Raw genomic sequence first — 5,060 nt, forward strand, 5'->3', positions numbered from 1 at the left:
GCCCATGGCTCCTTTGACGACACCTTAGCCCAATTCCACAATTATTCAGATCCTTTCAGTTATTTAAATATAGCCCAAGACAGTCTCAACCTCCACCCTTATATCCAGCTTAAAGCTCTAGTCTATAGAAGCTAGAACTGTGACTCCAGGAGGAGGGAGGAAGGAAATGCAGTTGTTTTCATGGCCCATCCTCCCTCCCCGAGGCTCGTGCCCTGTGCTGGAGTAGGAAGACGGGTAGGAGAGACAGCTCTCTCCGATCCATTCTGGTTCACAGGTTAGGGACTAGGCTGAGGCAAAGGTGGCACCAACAGTGCACTTGCCCAAAGCTGAGAGGGAAGACCTCCTTAAATATGTACTCTAGGCCCCTCCCTTGTCTCACCCTAGTCCCAACGCTGCTAAGCCTGTTTCCATCTGAGGATGGGGACCTCTGCTTTTTGCTGGTCTCCATTTAGGGGGTGCTCATGATTGTCTACAGGCAAGGTCTAGTTTCCCTGGGGCACTCTCTTTACTGAGGAGTGGGACTTCCCTTGGGTCACCATATTTCAGTTACACCTTCTGGTTGGGTTTCCCATCACTTGGCCTGGAACTCACTTGGGCAACCCTTTCACCCCCTACCTCTCATTTCATCCTCCTCTATGTGGAGCCTCAGGAACCACTGAGTTCTCTTATGTCCCCACCAAGGGCAACAGAAAACTAAGATGAGGTATGGATTAGCCCCTCTTCTTAAAAAGCTCTTAAAACACAGTCCCTTCACAGCCTGCTGATGTGGACTCCATAAGTGGTGCTCACACCTTCCCAATGCTCTACACTGGGCCCTAGGTGAAAACCAGCAAACTCCAGGGAGCTTGTATCAAGCTGCCACCAAAACTCTCCCCCATAGTGCTCTGGCAGAAGGTTGATGGCTCAGGGAATGCTTTTGCCTGTGCTAATTAGGATTCATATGCAGTTTCAGAAGCCAAGAAATACACTTTTTATACACTTAGATTCAAGGTCTGAGCTCCCAGAGCATTGCTAGCACTAAAGCCACCACTAAGCACGCAAAACCTTCCTAACTCTACCAGCCTCTGACTTTGCTGTGAGAAACACTAGATGTCCACATCCTAACCTTGAGCTATTTACCTGGCTAGGATTTTTTTTTCCCACCATCCTTGGAAGCACTAAGCTATTTCTGAACATTGGTTTCTTTTTTGATTGCTTACCCAGCAATAATTCTCCAGATCCTCTATTTGCCCTAGAAACAGAATTAGAGCTCACCAGAAAATCTAGAGACACAAGTGGTACCAATGCAAAGTAGTATCAGAGGTTTAACAGAGCCAGAGACAGCATTGCCTACATTGGCTGAGATTTCAGCTATGCACTTCCCAGCCACCAACCCTCCACAATGTAACCCGTATGTGTTGTCCTGAGTTCTGAAGTGATGGGAACAGAATCAGAGGCCACTGAGGTCTCCTGGTTCAACCTCTTGACAGATACAATTGATACCTAACTTTCAGGACCTGGGATGAGTGAAGGTGGCCAAGTGAAGAACTCAGCTTCCTAGAAAGTCTTCTCTGCAGAAAGTGAAGTTTTGTTAACTTTTCTCCTGAAAGCCCTGACGAAGCAGGAAAATAACTTCTCTTATATTTTACATATTAGATTTGAGTGACAATTCACTATGGAGAAAGAAGTCCAAGGCTTTAAAAATGAAAAGAGGATAGAGGTTTGGTTTTTTAAAAAAAAAAAAATAGGGGTGACGGGGAAGTTCCAAGTCCTAGCTATGTCCTTCACAAGTCATTAATTCTGAGCAAATTATTTAATGCCTCCATACTCAGTTCCTCATATATAAAATGAGGGAAACAATACCTGTCAAATTGTCTCCAAAATGCTAATCAGAATGAAATATAGGAAAATGTTTATATTACTTGAAACCCCAAGAAGGCCTTTGCTTTACATTTTCTCCTTAAATCTTCATGACAACCCTGTAATGTAGATGCCATTGACCTTGCCTTTCCATATTGAAAAAAAGTTTAAGTAAGTTGCTTAAACTTGTGGTTTGCTCTCAATTCTGACTTGTTTCTCCTAGGAACAGAAGACTTAGTTATTATTCTTTTTTTTTTTTAATCTCATGATAAAATGATTTGCCCAGATTGCAGAAGGTATTGCTGAACCAGAGACAGACTAAGGGTATAGAAAGAGCTCTAGGCCAGAACTTGGTCTTAGGCTCTGAGAGTCCAAGCAGAGTGCAACAGATGACCAACATTTTGAGGATAATGCTGCCATTGTTTTTCTCCCCTGTTCTCGACAGGCTGGTCCTGTTACTGTCTATAGAAATGCTAAGGACAATAACAGCTATCGTTCACTGAGCTCAAGGCACTGTGCTCACTGCTTGACAAATATATCACTTAATCATACCAACTCACTTAATCCTTTCAACACTTCTATTACATAGTCGCTTCTACAATTTTTAATTTGCGGGTGCTAGTCCAGGCCATCGCTGCCACAGCTAGCCTCCACCATCTCCCCGCTGCCGCCATTGCCACAGCTCCTGATGCTGCTGCCATCTCTGTTGAATCAGGGTTGTCAAAGGCCCAGTTCATCTTCTGACCTCCAAAAGACAAAATTGGTCATCTCAGCTTTACGGTACAATTCTCCTAGGAACAACGGATCAGTCCTAGAGGACATTTGAGGAAGATTCCCCTTAACCCTGAGCCGTGCCTCGAGATTAAATCGAAGCATTTCTACTCCTTACATGAATTGTCTGCCCACCTGGGGAATGCTTTAGTAGCTAAAATTAGTACATTGTCCTAATTTTTTTCCTGAGAATTGTCATCATTATGAATGTTTATTGAGTACTTTTAATGCCTTAGGTACTCTACTAAATGTAAAAACGTGCATCTCTACAACTCTGTAAGATGGTTACAGTTCCCAGTGTGTATATGAGAACACTACGGCATGGAGAGGTTAATAGCACACTCAAGTTTTTACAGTAAGTTAGCAGGAGAGCCAGGCTTCCAGGCTCGGCTATCAGACACCAAGGTGAACACCTATCAACCATTGAATATGCCACAAAGGTCTGCCCATTGGCCCCAAGAGTCCATTCCCTGCTCCTGGTAGGAATGTAATATGACAAAGTCTTGCCCTGAAAGCTCAGAGTGTTCCTCATGATACAAACATCAAGATGTGAAGGTTAACTCACTTTGTGTGTATATGTATAGATTTTTGCCCTCTAGAAATGGTGACAGGATATGAAACATATTGTGTAATCTCTGTTGAAAATAAACAGGAAAAAATAATTTTACCACATTGTCACTTCTTAATTAGTTTTTTTTTGCATTTATTTCTTTCTTCCATGCAATATAGTTAAAGCATGTCCATTCTCTTTGAGTTTACTATATAGTCACAAAATCACATAAGGAATTCTTTATAATTCTGATTGGAATAATAATATTAATAAACTAATTTCCATTGGTTCTTTGATCAATTAATTGATACATTCATTGTACTATACATCAGGGTCAGGAGGTACAGTGTGGAAATTATAGAGATAATTCAGGTGGAGGCCCTACTCTTTTTTTTTTTTATGTTCTTATTCATTTGTTACTCTTGAAAATCTCATTTTTGACTGGACTCAGACTTAGAGGCAGAAGATCTCAGAGAGGACAGCCTACATTGCTTGTCAATCTGTTCCTGAAGATATTCTTTTAGCCTCCTTCATTCTCTTACCCAAAAGTGTAGCATAGTCTGCAGCCTCTTCCTTATTTTTCTTAATACCTTGTTTCTTCAGAGCAATATGATGATGTTTGTTTTGCAGGACACATGGAGTAATAAAACTCTGAATCTTGGGTGCTTTGGTGCTAGCTTTCCTACCTTCTTTGTTTAGGGACTTTCTATCAACATATTGGCAGACATCATCTTCTTTAAAGAGATTGAAGTTTCCAGATTCTGCTAGTTCTTTTGGGCCCCAGGCAATGAAGTACAGTGGTATCAGTGAGACCAGGAATGTCTTTCTTCCCACTCCTTTTTTTTTTACAATGGCCAAGTTGGGAACACTGAGATTGGCATCCACGACGTAACCCCAAGCAGATCTGCGCTTTCTCTCGCCAGTCCTCCTTGGTCTATAACAGGAATGCCCCTTACTCAGCAGCAGGCAGACATGGCCATGGGTCAAGACACGCTGCTTCATGAGGAAACCTTGTTTGCCATTCCCACCACTGATGTGAACTATATAACCCTTCTATTCTTCACCCAGAGTGTCAGCAGTAGCTTCTGTGGCCATACACATGTCATAAAAGGTACGAAGTTTGTGTTCATCGTCCACTTCAATGAGTTTCCGGCAGCCAGTGGCTGGGAAAGAGATATTCAGCTTCATCCTTAAGCAGCTGACTCCCTCCGTGGCACCCTGAAAAAGAGGGTTCCTACTCTTAAAAGTATTCAGTTCTGTGGGAGAGATCAAACCCAAGGGACATGGGTTTTAAATATTTCTAGTCTAGATAGCCAGTCTTCCTTCCTAAACATCATGAACACCCTGTCACTGCCCACCTGAGACATCTTTGTGCAGGCCAAGTGCAGCCCATATCAGGTAAGACTGGCAACGTAATCATCAGGGTCCAGTGCAAAATGAAACTGTGGGTCCCCTTGTTTGGAAATTACTAAGAATTTTAAGATGGCAGCTCATCAAACCAAGCAAGGGGTCCTTCTAAGAGCAGGGCCTCATGCTCTTGCATGGGTCACAGGTGCATGAGGCCAGCCTTGATATCAGGTCACGTTTTGTGCTCTGTACTAATGTGGGTTCTGCTTTTATGTCAAGTACTTTGACCACCCCCAGGCTAACTCCACTTCCTGCGCCAGCTGCCTACCCCCAACAGTTTCTACAAGCTACACCTGCTCCTCCCGTCTCCTAGGGTTTCCCTGTCCCAACTTCTCGAATTAACTATTTTCTGTTTTCCTTTCTTCTCTTCACAATGAATTGAATAGGCTCTCCAGCTGGCTGTTTCACAGCACTCAGAGCAATCCAACTCTAGCCGTACCCCGCCCCCCCCACACCCCCAGCACCTGCAGGCTACTTCCCTTTTTCCTCCCCT

General features: G+C 43.4%; 1 pseudogene; it reads right to left on the reverse strand.

Moving 5' to 3' along the window:
* Positions 1–3,591: 3,591 nt before the first annotated feature.
* Positions 3,592–4,348, reverse strand: LOC129063654 (40S ribosomal protein S6-like; annotated as a pseudogene).
* Between the last annotated feature and the right edge of the window lie 712 nt (positions 4,349–5,060).

Source organism: Pteronotus mesoamericanus, unplaced genomic scaffold, assembly GCF_021234165.1.
Source record: "Pteronotus mesoamericanus isolate MK-2021 breed Mesoamerican mustached bat unplaced genomic scaffold, CSHL_Meso_final contig_164, whole genome shotgun sequence".
NCBI classification, from domain to species: domain Eukaryota; kingdom Metazoa; phylum Chordata; class Mammalia; order Chiroptera; family Mormoopidae; genus Pteronotus; species Pteronotus mesoamericanus.